Consider the following 16,717-nt stretch of genomic DNA (forward strand, 5'->3'; position numbering starts at 1 on the left):
AATACAGTACTCCTTTTTGGTGTGGTCTTGTCTACATGGATTAAATAACATGCTTTTTTTTTTTTTTTTTTCTTAAGACAGAGAAGATTCAAACATATGATAGCTGTTAGTCATACCCAATGAGAAAGTAGTAAGTTGCTACTGTGATGAGCATGGTATAAAAGTCATTCGGGTGGATGCTGTCACACCGTGTCCTGAAGGGGAGATTGTATATTGGCTTCCATATCAGCCTAGCGACTTTCAGAGAGTGAGGAAAACAGGAATGTATGCTGGGTTCCAGCTTTTCCATAGATGTCCTCATTTTCTGGTACAGCTATTCTCTGGCAGGTGAGATGGACACCTAGGACTAAAGCCATATCCACTTGTAGCCTTGCTTGTCTGCATAAGGTACAGGAGTTCTAAGGAGCCTGTTTCCTTTATACTGCACTAACTGTGCATGGGACTTGTCCCAGCTAAAGTTGCCAAAAATAGTTTAATCGATGAATGATTTGAATCATTTCATTACAGTAAATTGCCATGTAGTTGTACGTAGTTGCATATACAGATGCTCTGACAAGGGACTTAATAGTTCATGAGATTTCTTGGGGAAATTGGAACCTTTGTAATCTCTAGTTCTGTTCTATCTCAAATATATTTTGCAGAAAAATATCTGGAGTTAGAAATTTTAGTATCTTTGTATATTATAAGATATTCATAATCTACAAATTCCTAAATATATCCATTCTGCTGAAAACTGTATTTTGTGTTATCAAATGCACAGTAGGGCATTAGTGTACTTAATAAATTATGCCATTTCAAAACTTTAAAAAAGTGATACACTATTTATTGAAATGCAGTAAATATGACATAGTAGTTAATTTGCACTGCGTGCTGTTTCATAGGTTTTCAGAATGGAAGTTTTTCCAGGGAAGTTTTAGACATCTTTTAAAATGTCAACAGGTCTTTCAGACTTCTCTTTTTGTTTTCAGAAGAAGATAGTATCTTGTTACCAAACCTTAGCCGTAGGAGAGAGATAGGAAAAAGGACAGTAGGAGGGATAGCAGAATAGATGAAGAATAACATTTGTGTAAAGCTCTTGATCAGAGGTGAAGTAAGCTACAGACTGCTGCTCTGTTCCAGGTAGTTTTATCCAAGTAGCAAAGGACAGCATAAAATCCAAGTATTATATGAAAGACATAATTTGTGATTAAAAATGCATCCTACCTCTTTCCTAATAATGTATGCAGAAATCAAATAGCCCTTGGGTAGGATTATTCTTCTTCTAAGTCTCTGATATGGGGATTTTTTTTTTTAATGATATAACATTTACTTCTCAGCATAAATGGTACCTTCAAGTTCTGGTTTTGCCCTTTCAGCTCTTTGTGACAATAGAAGATACTTCACATAGACATAAGGCTATTATTGTAGGTAGTATTGGAATATTACTTGGAAATTCAATTACTGAGCCTGCTCCTCCCTCTAGTGGAACAGATATTGTTTTTGTCAATAACTTTGGAGAAAAGCAATGGAAGTACAAAAGCTTGAAACATATGTTTTTTTCTTCTCCATAACTTCCTAAGAATGCTCAGAAAACTGAATAGGTAAGGACTGCCTCAGTAAGCATTTAAAACAACTTAAATGCTGCTCTATCTTGATTGCCTAATGGCTATAGCCACTGTTAGAGTGCAGGACTGAAGTGCCTGTTCCATCCTGCTTTGCTTTTGAGAATCCTCTGTGCTAGGCAATATTCTGGCTGTGACTCAGGTATTTCTATGTCTGTAGCAGAGATGTGGCACCCTTCTCCCAATGAGGGGTAGAATAGCTTCAAATGTGGTTTCTAATTGCTTTGTACTGAGCATCTAAGGTAAAATGACTAGTTCAGAAGTGAACACCCATACAAATCTGTACAAATCCTCTTAAGTGTGTTCTGTTCCAGCTTAAATAAAAAAAAATGACTATTAAGGAGAAAATGTGGTGCAATTTAAAAATATCAAATTCAAAATCACCTAGGAAATGCAGTATCAAACATACATAAGTCACTATTCATGTAAATTTCTGTTCACAAACATAGCATCTCTGTTTACTTAGCAGTAGACCATTGCTGAAGAACAGAATACACTTGCTGTGAGAATGAACATTATGTATTTGTTATGGGTTCACGCATAAAATGTGATGGATATATAAAAAATAATCTAGGTATATGGCTGCATTATTACTTGCTAGCAATTTTCACTGGTTTCCATGAAAATTGTTTACATAATACAGAAGCTACTGCAAAAGGTAAATATGAAGGCCTGTTACCTGCCAGTTCAGCAATGGCCAAAAAACTCAGGTCTGTGACACTGAAATCTTCTTCCACCTTCATTAGTCCATTGCTTTCGTTAAGACATTTAGGAGACCAAAGGTTATCACAGCACTAACTGCTCAAAAGAGTCCATGTATGTTAACACAGTTCACTAATACAATGTATTTTACTAATGACTGCTGATTTTGGAAGATGTTAGTGTCCTTCTCAGCTAGCTGTATATCAGGTTACAATTTTATATTACCTTATAGAGCAGTAACATAGGAAATGAACAGTACTGGTATGACTTCAGCCTATAACTATAGAACCTCATTTTATTTTCTGTAGGTCAACAGGGATAGATCATCAAGGGACACCAAAGATCTAGATTCTTGAAATCACAGGAATAGTACAGATAGGAACAAAAAGTTTGAATTTTCCTAAATCTGTCCCTTGTCTTTAAAGTCTGTCATGACTGTGAGTTCCTGAATTGTAAAATGTTAGAGCATATATGCAGCAAGAAAGTATGGATAATAAATAAGAAGTATATTGTATAGTACTTTGTCAATGTTTTCTTAAGTTTTTTTTCTTTAAAATAGTATACGATTTATGGAATATGCCAGTGTTTTATCTCTGACCAGTAGCTTCTTCACATAGAGAAAAAACACCCAACTGTAGTTGCCAGATAATGAAATGACTCCTGCAGTTCGAGTAGTAGCAGCTTTGGGCTGAGAACTGTCATTCTGACATTTCTGGAAACATATACTAATGTCCTCTGGCAAGAGGTTGCTTATTTATTTATTTATTTTAATTATGATGATGTACAGCAATGAGCAAAGACTCTGAAGACTGGAATATCAGAAATCATTTTATCCTTTAATCTGCTGTTATTTTTTATCGAGGAGCAGAAAGAGTCCGCCAAATCCTGTGCAGAACATAATCTTAGAGGTTAATGCAGTTTCAGCATATGATTTTTTTTTAAAATGTCAAGCTTAAATAAAAAAAAAAAAACACCCAGTGGGAGAGAACTGAGATTGCCTTTACAGAAGCCAATCACAAATCCATGCTGAAGCCACACTTTGGGTCTTTGGGAGCATAGAATAAAATATCTTTAGTGCGATACTTGTACTTTATTTGTACAGTTTTTTGGTCAAGGATTGTATCATCTTAAATGTATGTTGCACCTAGACTTGTTGAGAATTAGAAAGTCCAAATATCATGCAAATGAACGGAAAAAGTAGCTGGAAATAGTCTGATTTGTCAGTACACTGTTTATCATTGTGCATGTAACTCAAAGAGATGATTGCAATGCTAGCATTTATAGCTTATTTCTCTGAGTGTAAATGCACTTATAGACCTTTTAATATAGTCTAACTGGAGGGCCGGTGAATAATCTCAGCATGGTTGAGCAGCAAATGTTGGAGGATAATTGGATCTGTAGGCTAAGATAGTATGACTGTGGAAGGCCTGGTAGGGAAGATTGATAGGCAGCTATTTTACATTGTGTCTGAAATCTACTTTTTGTTTGTAATTTTATATGGAAGACAAATTAACTTACCTTAAAAGTTAAAAACCTGTAAGTTTTGATTCAAATCAAAGATTGAGGTTAATGTTCCCTAAATAACATCTTTGTAGTCAAAAACTGGTAAACAGAACACGCTGAAGAGTTCATTCACTAAAGCTCATGAACTTTTAAATACAGGCATACTTCATTTTATTGTGCTTTGCTTTATTGCGCTTCGCAGACATTGCGGTCTTTACAAATTGAAGGTTTGTGGCAACCCTGCGTCGAGCAAGACTATCAGTGCCATTTTTTCAACAGCATGTGCTTGCTTCGTATCTCTGTGTCACATTTTGGTAATTCTCGCAATATTTCAAACTTTTTCATTACTATTATATCTGTTATGGTGATCTGTGATCAGTAATCTTTGATGTTACTATTGTAATTGTTTTGGGGTGCCACGAACCGTGCCCATATAAGACGTCGAACGTAATCGATAAATATTGTGCATGTGCTAACTGCTCTACCGACCAGCCGTTCCCCCATCTCTCTCCCTCTCCTTGGGCCTCCCTGTTCCCTGAGACACAACAATATTGAAATTAGGCCAATTAATAACCCTACAATGGCCTCTAAGTGTTCAAGCGAAAGGAAGAGTCACATGTCTCTCACTTTAAATCAAAAGCTAGAAATGATCAACCTTAGTGAGGAAGGCATGTCGAAAGCCGAGACAGGCCGAAAGCTGGGCCTCCTGCGCCAAACAGCCAAGTTGTGAATGCAAAGGAAAAGTTCTTGAAGGAAATTAAAAGTGCTCCTCCAGTGAGCACACAAATGATAAGAAAGCAAAACAGCCTTATTGCCGATATGGAGAAAGTTTTAGTGGTCTGGATAGAGGATCAAACCAGCCACAACATTCCCTAAAGCCAAAGCCTAATCCAGAGCAAGGCCCTAATTCTTCAATTCTGTGAAGGCTGAGAGAGGTGAGGAAGCTGCAGAAGAAAAGTCTTGAAGGTAGCAGAGGTTGGTTCACGAGGTTTAAGGAAAGAAGCCGTCTCCATAACATAAAAGTGCAACGTGAAGAAGCAAGTGCTGATGTAGAAGCTGCAGCAAGTTATCCGGAAGATCTAGCTAAGATAATTGATGAAGGTGGCTACACTAAACAACAGATTTTCAGTGTAGACAAAACAGCCTTATATTGGAAGAAGATGCCATCTAGGACTTTCGTAGCTCAAGAGGAGAAGTCAATGCCTGGCTTCAAAGCTGCAAAGGACAGGCTGACTCTCTTGTTAGGGGCTAATGCAGCTGGTGACTTTAGGTTAAAGCCAATGCTCATTTACCATTCCAAAAATCCTCATGCTCTTAAGAACTATGCTAAATCTACTCTGTCTGTGCTCTATAAATGGAACAACAAAGCCTGGATGACAGCACATCTGTTTACAACATGGTTTACTGAATATTTTAAGCCCACTGTTGAGACCTACTGCTCAGAAAAAAAGATTCCTTTCAAGATATTACTGCTCATTGACAATGCATCTGGTCACCCAAGAGCTCTGATGGAGGTTTACAATGAGATTAATGTTGTTTTCATGCCTGCTAACACAACATCCATTCTGCAGCCCGTGGATCAAGGAGTAATTTTGACTTTCAAGTCTTATTATTTAAGAAATACATTTTCTAAGGTGATAGCTGCCATAGATAGTGATTCCTCTGATGGATCTGGGCAAAGTAAATTGAAAACTTTCTGGAAAGGATTCATCATTCTAGATGCCATTAAGAACATTCCTGATTCATGGGAGGAGGTCAAAATATCAACATTAACAGGAGTTTGGAAGAAGTTGATTCCAACCCTCATGGATGACTTTGAGGGGTTTGAGACTTCAGTGGAGAAAGTAACTGCAGAGGTGGTGGAAAGAGCAAGAGAACTAGAATTAGAAGTGGAGCCTGAAGATGTGACTGAATTGCTGCAATCTCATGATAAAACTTGAACAGATGAGAAGTTATGGATGAGCAAAGAAAGTGGTTTCTTGAGATGGAATCTACTCCTGGTGGAGATGCTGTGAACACTGTTGAAATGACAACAAAGGATTTTGAATGTTACATAAACTTAGCTGACAAAGCAGCAGCAGGGTTTGAGAGGATTGACTCCAATTTTGAAAGTTCTACTGTGGGTAAAATGCTATCAAACAGCATCGCATGCTACAGAGAAATCTTTCATGAAAGGAAGAGTCAATTGATGCAGCAAACGTCACTGTTGTCTTATTTTAAGAAATTGCCACAGCGGCCCCAACCTTCAGCAACCACCACCCTGACCAGTCAGCAGCCATCAACATCGAAGCAAGACCCTTCATCAGCAAAAAAGATTAGGACTCGCAGAAGGCTCAGATGATGGTTAGCATTTTTTAGCAATAAAATATTTTTTAATTAAGGTATGTATATTTCTTTTTAGACATAATGATATTGCACACTCAGTAGACTACAGTATAGTGTAAATATAACTTTTATATGCACTGGGAAACCAAAAAATTTGTGTGACTTGCTTTATTGTGATATTCACTTTATTGCGGTGGTCTGGAACCAAACCCACAGTATCTCCGAGGTATGTCTGTAAATTGTGAACCCATTTATAGAGTGTTTTAAAAGTGATTATTTGACAGTAAACTTCAAATATTTAAGTATGTTCAAGTATTGTATGTCCTACAGAAACAGCATAATTGCTTATAGATTTTCTATTTTCTTCCCAAGTGAGAATTCAATGCCTTATTGTATATTAAAAGACAAACACAAAATACAGCCAAAACCACTGGATCCATTTTGGCTTTTTTCATCTCTTTACAAAGCTGCTGGTGTTTTTTAGCAAGGTTTGATCGAAGAAGTGCTGTAGTAAGTCTTTAATAATACTGTTATCCCTTAGTCCATTGTGCACTCTGTCTCATTTTGATAAGAAATCTGTTCATACTTTTGTTGGTTATTTATCCTAAGACACTTAATAGCTCAGGGCAAGGTACACTTTGCTTACTTCCATATATTTAATAAGCCATAGCTTTTTAAATTAAATAACATGTTTGAACGGAGAGGAATACACAACGTATGCCTCTCAGTCACACTGTTACTTATACTAGGTTTCACAGTGGTATAGTCCAAGGTACATGGAGTTAACTGTCTTTTAATTTGGGCAATTTGGTATTATCCTCTTCTTACATGCACTGAACAGATAAAGAAACAAAGCCTGAGTAATTACAAGCATAGTTGTCCTGTCTTTATAATTAATCTTGGAATCTACTATCCAATTTCAATTAAACTTGATAGAGAGATAGAGGTCTTAAAGATAGATCTAAGTTCCTACAAATTTTGTGAAAAGCAGGAGAGGAGAAGAGAGACCCAAATTAATATCCACATAAACACAATAGTTATCTATTGTTTGTCCTGCAGAATGACTAATCATTATGTGCTTAGTGGCTGGCTAATGAGTACCAGGCTGCTCCGAATTCATCCAGGCAGACTGATTTCCTCCTTGTCTAGCCTATCCCTTTAAGTGACTTTGGCATGTGTTGGGGGAAGATTTGCAGATGTGGTGTGGACCTGATGACAGGCACAGTTCTCCACCATGGCAGAAAAGGGGAACAAATTGGGATTAGAATTATTGCAGTAGAACTGGAGAAGGGATTTAGGATGTGAATCTGTACCAAACAAGGCTTTGCAGAACATGTTGTTCATTGCAGTCATCCACAGGTTTCATCTAGTGCATTTTGCATAAGAAGCTAAGCTGCACATTTTTGAAAAGAGAAGAAAAAGGAGGGCCTTATCCATACTAATTCCTGAAAAGCTAGAACATTCCCCCACAGACTGCTATGAATCCATAAACTGGCCCTTGCTGTCTCCTGGCAAATGCAGCTATTCGACCCTTCTATTCCAATCAAAGATATACAAAGCAGTTTTACTTCAAAAGTCAGCCAAATATGTGGGAATGAATGAAATGTGAAGTATTTAGCCTTTATCACTGCAAGAAAGGAGAGTTGGGATGTCTTTAGCTGTTATCATTCATTGTTAGTATCTTAAATGAGTAGTGTAAAATGCTTAAAGGTGATTTTTAACTTTAATAGGCATATTTAATAGCTGGCTCTGAATCTTAGTATGTAACTGCAAATAAATGGTGGAAACTCTTAGCAGTCTGACGTAACTATTACATGCCTTTTGCCTGCCACAAAGCTTTTTCTTTTACCAGTGTTTAAAAAAATAAATGGATTGTTAACATTTGGGATGGGAGTATAAACTTCCATTTTTATATTCTGTAGGTATATTTCAATTTTAACTATTTTATGACCGAAAATTTCAGTATTGTTCCTTCTGGGCTTCAACCTGAGAGGGTCCAACTACTTCAAACCATTCAAGTTATTAATTGTGCATAAGAATTAGAGAGTATGAGAGAGAGCAAACACACTTCAACCTGACTCTTTGGTCTAACTGTTGCGGCAGTTATCTGTGATTCAGTCTCACATATTACATTGTAATTGGCATCCAGGACTCTCTCCTTTCTTGGAATTGAATTAACCTTTGGCTAGAGAAGTTCTATTGAAAAATGTATAATCCATAAATCTATACTATTTTACAGCATTGTGATGTAAAAGGGCCTAAGCAAGTTTGATACTGTTGCTTGGAGTTTCACAAATTCTCTCTGATACATTAGGAATCAAGAGGCATCTATTAAACTCATTTGGTTTCACAGATAATCTGCAAGTTTGTATTTTTGTATAGTGTCTTTTATTCCCCCCTCCTTCCAAAGAGTAGGGAAAACAATACTACAAAGTCAGTTTGCCAGAATCACAGTTGATATACAACTATACGGTTTTAATAATTGTATGCCAAAGGAAGAGCTCAGAGAAGTAATTGTAGTAAATAAGATAATGGTGATGCAAAAGGCTTCTGGTAGATGTAAAACCACAACTTTAGAACATCTAGAATAAAAATTAAAAGCAATACCAGCCAACATTAGACACACAGAATGAATACGTTGAGCCATTTTAATGACAAAAATTCAGAAAAACAGTATCAGCTTTCTATGAGCTTCCTAGATTACCTTATATTATCGTGACATTTTTTGCATTATTATACTCTAAAAAATCTGTGTTTGCAAATCTTTAATAACTAAAATATATAATTGACTTCAATATGCCAAAATGATTAGCACTATTGGTAGTAGCAAAAATTTATAATTTATCTGTTGATAGAACTCACCTCCATTATTCGCAAGTTAACTGCTAATCAGAATTAGCAGTCTGGCGTTTACAGAGGAGCTGTTGAAAGACATCATAGTTATTTTAATTAGCTCTGGAAGAATAGAAGATAAATAATTAATTACGTTATCTGTATTGACACAAGTGAAAAATTTTAGACTAAATTATTTCTGTTTTCCAAGTTTAAAATGAATAAATGTGGCAGTCAATTACTTTTTTTGCATTCAATCTGTTGTACCACCAGCTTTATTGATTGGTTTCAATTAATGTATGCCAACAAGTAAATTAACATAGCACCTGAGGCATAATTCTCTGGTGGTTCATGTACACTGACTTTTTATTATTCTTGCTGTTTTAGCTCCTACTGAGCATATTGCTGGGAGCTACAATATTTTTCAGTCTGGACACGGACATTACCCATGGCTCTAATGACAGGTCATTTACAGCAAACCCATGTTTCACTGCAGAGATGCCTCTTTCAGTGACATCTTATCAATGGCAATTCAATTAGTCAACCTTAAGACTTTGAGATATATCTCACACTGTGTCACACAACACTAGCTGATTTGCATTTTAAATGTTAGCTTTTGTCATTATTATACTTCTTTGAAATTCATTTTCATTCTGCTTCTTTATTAAAACCTCCATGGAAAACATTTTCCACCTTAAAATTGACTGCCTTCATTTCCAGCAATGCTGTCAGCTGAAAAGACTTGTGGATTTGTCCTATGGACTGGAATTTTTCAATAACAGTGCTCACCATATCACTATGTCCCATATGTAACTAATTATTGGTAATCATCAGATGATTCTCAGCACAACTATCTAATATTCAGCTACTGCACTGCAATATAAATGGCATACATATATGAATACTATGGTGATGGACATAGTATATACATACAGACAAGAAGATGAGTTTGTTTTCAGTAGCAGAGTTACAAGTTTAAAGCCAGGTACCGATTTTTCTTGAATACTTAAACAATGAAGACACCCTAAGAGGTCATGGCCTTACTCCCCACCAGCCAACTGAACCCCTTAGGGATAAACTATGTTGCTTTTTATAGGAAGTGGTTCACTGTGCAATCCTTAGGTATAAAATATCTCCTGGAGCATCTGCTATGCATCTGCCATTACACTGTTCGTTGAAAGATCTGTTGTTCAAAACTTTTATCACCTTAAGAAAAATTTTAAAAGTTTGAGCAATAATTTTGCATGCATATCTAGTTCAGTATGCATAATTACAAAATAAATATAAGCAAAGGTGACCAAATGTTAAGATGTGTTTACAAGTGTATCTTTGCACTGCTTTGAGTTGTGCTATGTAAAACTCAAACAGTATGCACAGTATTTACTGGTTAGTACGTGCTGTAGATGAATATAGTAATCTGCCTTTTGGGAAATGAGCAATAAACCTGAGTTTAAAAAATAAAATAAAATGATTTCCAAATATCTGTTGGTTGAAAATAAGCATAGGGTCTTCTAAATACAAGTTGAAGTCTGGAATACTAAATATTTATCTCCCCAAACCCTACCCTTTAAACTCCACTGCAGTGAGTGTGAATAAGTAAATACACTAGCTCATTGTTTTTCTATTTTTATATTAAAAATCATATTTCTCAGTCTTTTCAGTCATACTAAAATAGTTTGTAGGGAGTAGATATTTATTTGAAAGGCAGTATTTTTACACATTCTTCTTCGAGATTATCCATATGGCATTAAAGAAATATGATTTAAAGCTGATTTTGCCATTGCTGATGAGGAATAAAACACATTTATGACTTGCACGGAAAAACTATTGTCAAGGCAAGTTAACTGGTATATTTGGTAAGTTTATAAGCTAAATGTACACAGTTTCCCTCATCACCTATGTTTGCTAATACAAAACACTAGATTGTTTAATGTGCAGCTTTTTTTTTTTTTTTTTTACTAGTATGTGCAGCATCTGATTCAGTATTCAGAATTTCATGCTAATGACATAGTTTCAAATTATAAATCTTTTTTCTGGGATCAAATTTTTATGGAGGAAAAAATGGATGCTAAGGCTCATTAAAAGAATGAGAAATTTAGTTAGACTGAAGTTTTAGAAAAATAGTGAGTAAATTAATCCTGACAGAACTATGCTGAGTTGCAGTAAACAGGGAAAGTGAACTCACAAAGAGAACAGATTAAACAATATCCACCAGTTTGTGCCAGAAACTTTCTTATTTATATATATTATATATGCCTGTGTATGGGGGCTAAGATATGCATCTCAGGGTGCATATCATTGTCAGGGTGCATCTTTCTTGGTGTGTTACTCTGAATCAAGAGTATGCTTTTGAAGTGTGTATTTTTCTTTCTTATTGCACTTATTGTGCTTTGGTTCACACCACGGGGGGCTTTTGGGGTGCCTGAACTTGATTCCTTTCAGATGAAACCAGGATTTAGATTTAGAAGATTTAGCACACTCCAGGAGTGTAACTAATGCATTCCAGCTGCAAATTGGCATTCAGTCCATGGGACAGACTAGAGCTCATCTGAAGTAAAAAGCCATGAAAAGTGTATATTGTGGACACGTCATCAGTATCAGCTATTTCCCTCAACAGGATTGTCTCTATCCATCTACAACTACAGCAGACACTTCTATAGGTACAACACAAAATACATGCGCATAATGCATGTATTCAGTGAGATAGCCAGCTGTAACATCTTCATCACTGTATAATCTCAATAGATTGCAAAACCTGCAAGATTTGGATCCACAAGCAGAAGTTTATATCTGTGCATTGACCCATCTCTTGCCACTGTCATTCACTTTTAACAGTTTATCCTGGAATTACATAGATTATTATTCAAGTTACCATACAATTCTGCTAAGCAGTGGAACACTGTCAGGGAGTATGTATGAGCTAACAGCCTTAAAATTCACCCTTACTGAACTCAATCCTTCACTCCAAAGTATAAATTCTGATCAAAATAATATATTCTTTCATTACCTTTAGGCAACAAAAAATGTCAAGGATTTAAATTTGGTTAGACCTGTGAATAACTGTTTGTAGTAACTGCTTTGAAGAGGAAAAAAAAGGTCTTTGAGTTGTGGCAAGCATTTTACATTTGTGTGCGTACGAGTTTTAAAACCCGAACGTACTTCATTCATAACTCTTTAAAACATGTTTTTTTACTGTGCTGTTCAGCAAAGCTTTGCTTTTATGCATTTGATTAAAGCTGAATCTCTGGGGAATATTAACCTGCATGACAAAATCATCACATAATTTGGCAGAAGCATAGCACAGTTGACAGAACCCGCTTAGAGAGAGCCTCAGGACAGAGCTAGCATAGGGAATAAATTCACCTTTGACCACAAGCAAAAGCGATGCCTTTTGGATTCAGAATGAAAGCTTTGCCATAAAACATTCGATCTGCTCAAACACCAAACATTCAAATACTTGCCACAAGAGCACTGAAATCTGAGCTTTACGGAAGTGTAGAATACATACGCTATTGCTTAGATCCTTAAAATGAAATTATTCAGCTATTCCCAAATTCTGAAAAACCTGCCTGCATGTTTAACTTCATCTGTATAAAGGGTAACTTACTGGGCCACAGCAGTAGAAAAAATGGTTTCTCATTTGGTTTTCTAATTTAAGTTGTAGGAGCTTGTGCTTTTCTAGTTTTGGACGTCCAGCTCAGGACAAGGCAGCCATTTAAAATGGAAATATCGGTACATTTTCAAAGAATCAGAAATTCAAGAGACTGCTTGCTACAGAGCTCTGCTTTCCCTGGGTTAATAAATATGTTTACCTTTGATGATGCCTGTTAGTCATTTTTTTCCCTCATGTTCTAATCAGCATTTGGGGTTCCTAATGTTATGACTTCCTAAATCTTTTTAATATTCTTCCAGGCCAATGTATCAATATTCTTTTTTGGATTTTTTTTTGTTTGTTTTTGCTTCTCCCATTCCTATTAATGGGAGAAACTGAGATCCAAATAAAAGAGGGTGACACTGCTGTTAAAAGGAATATGGGATAAAACAGCACTGTACTGGCAGCCAGAATCAAGTGGCCTGAGGCAGCCTAACTTGATAGTTAGCAAAAACTACTCTGATACAACAGCAGGAAAGAAATCTTTCCTGTTTTTTTTTTCTTTCCTTTCTTTCTCTCTCTCCTGAGGTCTTGTCCAAATGATAGATCTTTGCTTTCAGAGATAAGAAGTCACTCTTCTTCAGAGCAGCTTTCTAATATATATTCTGTTTACAAACTTCATTTTGTGACTTGGAGTTGTTGGAATAGAACCAGGACAATTTTTGGCTCTTAGCCTTTTATAAGGCTACTTATAAAGGAAAACTTTGGCTACAGAGCAATCCAGAATCATAAAGCTGAGTATCTTGGAGATTCTACTGAACAAATCTATCTCAGAATAATCGCCAGTTAATCTCCATCTACACGTGACCTAAATGGATACATCTCTGGAGAAGGCTGGTTTATGTAACAGAGCCTCAGAAATGTCCCTGGAATATGTGTATAAAGGACATGTATGCTGTATATTTCATGTTTAATCAGGATGTAAAATAATTGTAATTTAAGATAAAAATATGCACATTTTTTCAGAGAAGTTTCTGGAGTTGCTATTCATGTAATTATATCTCCCAATAGCTCGTCACCAGGTTTGCTGGGTTTTTTTAAAAAAGTTTTCTTAACAAAATAGCACAGTAATTCAGATCATGATTTGTGAAATTATCATTTATATGCATCAAATTTTGAATGATTAAGTTACTAGAATTATGGGACAGTAACAGGAAAACAAGTCCAAGGTAGCAAGGTCAATCTAGCTCTGTGGTTGTTGTTTGCAGTCAGTACTAGGATATTTTTCTGTGGACCATAGCATCTGGACAAAAAGTAAAACTTCCATAATGAAAAATATATCCTAGACAGGGAGCCTGATTTATTGAGGAGAGCAGAGGCATGAATCACCAAAGCTACCAAATTATCATTCTAAACTGGATTCTGATTAAGATTAAAAAAAATAAAAAGGCTTCAAGAGGACTTGAGTTTTTTACAATTTTTTTCCCTCAATTTTGCCAAAGAAAATTTCATTGTGATTATTTTCTGTAGCTCTCCATTGGAGCCTGGATAGTCTGGATAACCCGTACCTGTATGACTTTAATTAGTGCACATGCTGTTTCTGGCTAGCATAAGCCAGAGCTAATTTAAGAGTAAATCAGTTCTCTCTTAATTTAGGCACCAACGTTGTCAAATACAATTTGATAGAAACACACTGACAGTTCCACAAACATGTTAAAGAGAGAGGAAGGAAGATGGAGGTAGCAAAATGAATGAAAGGGAGAAAATTCATAGTTTTTTTCCTAACATCTGTCTGTATGTAGGACTTGTATCTGTGTACAAGGTTTATACAAAATAATGTTATTTCTCCTGAGAGACTCACTTTGATCATTGGTTTAGTGGTTATAATTTACAGAAAAATAATTAAATACTATTTTTTTCTTTTTTAAACTTTATTCTTTTAAAGATGAGCTCTATGCTTGCAGAGGAGTCATCTATGTAAGAAGAAAAAGAATCTTAATTTTGAGACTACACAAATACAAATTACTGTTGACTGAGACAATAAATTTTATGAAACTTAAAGCAGATATGTCATTTGTTTACAGAATTGATTTCTTTTACATTCAGCATGTAATTGATCTATTTGGAGAGCTGTAGTAAGGCTGCGATATTGCTCTTTCTGATCACAAATAAGATATCTATTAAGTAAAAGCCATTATTTTATAACTGCATTAGGCATTATATGCTATTTGACAACATGAGGCAGCATCTGACAGTGACCTCTAATCCTGATCTAAATATTTGGTAGCTAGACCTAATTTTTCTTTGGATGTATTCATATAATTGAGAGTTGTTGCAGGTTAAATGAGGACAGAAGAAGGTCCTACAAATACAGATGCTGATAGTTACATTCAAATAGTGGAATTTCTACTGTTTTTCATCCTAAATCTGTACAATCAGGTCAATCCAGAAATTGAAGCTATTTTTTGTTTTACTACAATATGAAGTTTCATCTGCCTTCACTCATGGGGGTTTTAAGTCATGTCCTTGTTGATGTCATCTTTTGCTCTTCAAATTAGATTGCATTTCTTATTCTGCTACAAAAATCACATTCCTGTGGCACACCATGACTTGTACACATATCACTGGAATCATAGTCTCTCCATAAGATCAACCCCTATGAAAAAATATGCGAAGAATTTCCTTTGGATCTCTTTTAGTAAGATCTGTGCTCTGGCAACTTTTCAGCTTTTTCCTAAACGTAGGTGAAAATATCATTTACTGCTACACTTGAAGAATTTGCTATAGTCTAGGGTCATAAATGCATGCCAATTTATACTATTTCAGCTTTTGTGTACAAATTGAGTTGGTCTTACCTTTATTCAAGTGTTGTCATGTCAGATACAAATCTTTTTAAATTTGGGGTCTTTTAAGGTTCAAAAGTTTCTGCAGTTGTCAGTTTGACATTTCATTTACTCTTCTTAAAAAAACCAAAAATACCTACCCCCCCCCCCACACTTCACCCCTCCAAAAACCTGGTACTAGTATGGTCTCTTTAATCCATTGGCCTTTTCTCCATAGTCTTACTGAAGTCAAAGTCAAAAGGATTTGTCATCTCAGTGGAAAGTTTGTAGTTCAGTGACATTCCCCAAGATGAGGGGTTACAATAATTGTGCAGCTCTGATTAAGGAATAAATGTAAGCACTTGCTGTGTCTTAGTTCACCTGGTCAAAATTCCCTTACAGAATGTGTAAAGACATTCATGTCTCCACTATCATTCATTAAAATCTATTTACTGTGGAAAAAGTTAGTAGCAGAGATGTTATTTTGACTAAGAAAACTTTGGAATAGTTTTCTGGGAAGAGTTCTGATGTTTTTCCCTCCAGCACAGAATATTTACAGTGCTAACAGAGATTTCTGAAGCATGATTAAAGTCAGGAAGCATAGACCCTAAACCAGCAGATCTTTTGGAGATATGCCAAAAATTTGAACACACTATAGCAGTAATTTTTCTTTGAGCCATATAGCACTTATAACTACAGAATATAAAGTATACAGTGAAAGTAGTTCTAATGAGTTTACTGACTACAGTCATCTGGAGCAACTACAGCTGATTTTATTTTTCCCTAAGAGTTTATGTTAAACATACTGTGTTACTGTAATTTTAAAACAAACTTTTCAAATACATGCAGCTCATGTACTTCTCAGATGTTCCCAATAGGTTGGTCTCTTGCCTTCCCATGCTGCTGTGGCTTATATGACCTTCAGGCATGCTGAACATGCAAGTCTTTCACTGCGTTATTTAATAATGAATTGAGGGATGAAGGTGGAAAATGTAGGTCTATTGATATTTCTTATTTAGCATTGCTGCTGAAAGTGTTCAAAATACCTCTTCAAAATCAATGTATTGACTGCATTCTAGGTGGGGACAGGGAGTTGTTTTTGACAATGGTATCAAATACCATTTTTATTTAGTTATGACTGTATTTGATAGCATGATATTTTCATAATTGCTCTCAAAATAAGTTTGTGAAATAGTCTTTGTCTCCCAATGATATAAATGAAATGTTCCTTCTGACATGAACTTTTGTTTTTGTTTTGTCATTTATTTTGGGAAGGAGTTCTTAAAGGTTGTAGTACAATGCATTCTACATGTTTGACACACCATAAACTTCACAGCATC

The 16,717-nt window shown here is 35.7% G+C and overlaps 1 protein-coding gene and 1 pseudogene across 3 annotated transcripts in view; both read left to right on the forward strand.

Annotated features, from left to right (window-relative positions):
* ROBO1 (roundabout guidance receptor 1) overlaps positions 1–16,717 on the forward strand; it is a 739,670-nt gene that overhangs the window by 9,733 nt on the left and 713,220 nt on the right. The gene's annotated exons all lie outside the window — the stretch shown is intronic.
* Positions 4,387–6,154, forward strand: LOC135327145 (tigger transposable element-derived protein 1-like; annotated as a pseudogene).

Source organism: Dromaius novaehollandiae, chromosome 1 (genome assembly GCF_036370855.1).
Source record: "Dromaius novaehollandiae isolate bDroNov1 chromosome 1, bDroNov1.hap1, whole genome shotgun sequence".
Taxonomy (NCBI): domain Eukaryota; kingdom Metazoa; phylum Chordata; class Aves; order Casuariiformes; family Dromaiidae; genus Dromaius; species Dromaius novaehollandiae.